This window comes from Chrysochloris asiatica, unplaced genomic scaffold (genome assembly GCF_000296735.1).
Source record: "Chrysochloris asiatica unplaced genomic scaffold, ChrAsi1.0 scaffold00073, whole genome shotgun sequence".
In the NCBI taxonomy this organism is placed as follows: domain Eukaryota; kingdom Metazoa; phylum Chordata; class Mammalia; order Afrosoricida; family Chrysochloridae; genus Chrysochloris; species Chrysochloris asiatica.
Genome location: NW_006408591.1, coordinates 2,416,234 through 2,418,031, shown reverse-complemented (window position 1 = coordinate 2,418,031; position 1,798 = coordinate 2,416,234).

The following is a 1,798-nucleotide window of genomic DNA, read 5'->3' as shown; positions in this document are numbered from 1 at the left end:
CACTACGCTGCACTAGCCATTAGAGAGATGCAAATCAAAACAACAATGAGATATCATCTCACACCAGAAAACACATCAAAGATCAAAAAAGTAGAGGACAATAAATGCTGGCGAGGATGTGGGCAGACTGGGACACGCCTGCATTGCTGGTGGGAATGCAAAATGGTCCAACCATTCTGGAAAGCAATATGGCACTTCCATTGGATCCAGCAATTCCTCAGCTTGGTATTGACTCACAAGAAATATGAGCCATAACACAAGTAGACATATGCACACCAATGTTCATAACAGCACTCTTTACAATAGCAATAAGATGGACACAGCCTTAGTGCCCATCAGTTGAATAATGGATAAACGAATTGTGGTACATATACACAATGGAATATTATGCTACCTTGAAAAATAACAAGGAAGCTGCAAGCCACCGCATAACATGGATGAACACTGAGGGCATTATGTTGAGTGAAATTAGTCAGTCACAAAAGGAGAAATACTGCATAAGACCACTATTGAAAAAGATTAAGAAAAACAACCCATAATAAAAAAGGAGAAAAAAATTTTTTTTGTTGTTTATTGGTAGGTGGGGGTGGGGGTGGAGTGAGGGAAGGAGGGTAAGGTGGAACATAGGGTAGGGAATAGAAACAGGATAGTTTGGGTACTGAGGAGGGGGCCAATACACAAGAAAGGGGAGGAGAATGGAAGAACAAGGCAGATGGGAGAACAGATAACAGGTTTGAATGGGCTAAGTGGGACAGAGGTAAATAATGATGTATTCACAATCCTGGAACAACAAGGCACTGGGAAACAGGGATTGCGGCATGGTTTGAATGAGTAAAAGGAGGGAATTAAGGTTAAGATGCTTGGCTGTCTTTTGAATTTTGGTTTCCCTTGCATACCACTGTAAAATAGATACTTGAGGGGGAGAGAGAAATTGCCAGAAATATCATCATAGAAAGCTTGTAAGTCCATCTTATGCCCATAATTGATTGGAATAACTAAAATGGGGTACAACTTGCCCAATGAAGGAGACTTCCTGCAAAGCCTCTGCATTGCATAAGACCATAGGTAGAATCCTGAACCCATCTAGAATCTTCTGAGGTGGGAAATCTCCACTTGAAAGAACAAGCAATGAGCCTGAAGCAGCTAGAAGAACAGAAGATACTTCTTGAAAGAAAGACCAACAGGTAAAATACAAAACAATAATGGCAGTCTGACTGAATACTCCAAGAACAAGCAAGTAGCTCACCCAGGAGACATCAAGGCAAGTGGTCAGATCCCCTCAGGGCAAACCCCCTTCCAAGACTAAGACTCAAGGGGAATACACGAGCAGATATGCACTCTGACTGGTTACCGCATTGGTCACTGATAAGGGAAAGTGAGGAAAAAACAGCAATGAAGCTGTAAGCTAAGTCCTACCAGTCTCAATAGACTCCTGTGAACCCCAGTGGAGACCTGGTTGGCCAGCAGTATGGCAAGAACTTGGGACACCTGGGCCCAGAATCAGTGACATAGCCACAGAGGACTAGAGTGGAGAATGAAGCATCCAGCTGATAAGTGAGGGCATGTGCACAAGAACACCAACATTTACAGATAATACCCACTTGATCTGGCTTCAATGGTTGGATGATCAGAACTCAACAAGAAGAAAAAAGAAGAGGAAAAAAAAAAAGAGTAATCTGATACAATTTGATTAATGTGACTTACACCTATGGATGTTAAAACACTGAATGTTTTAAAATTGGGAAAGGTGTGAGACAGGGTTGTATTCTTTCACCATACTTATTCAACCTGTATGCTG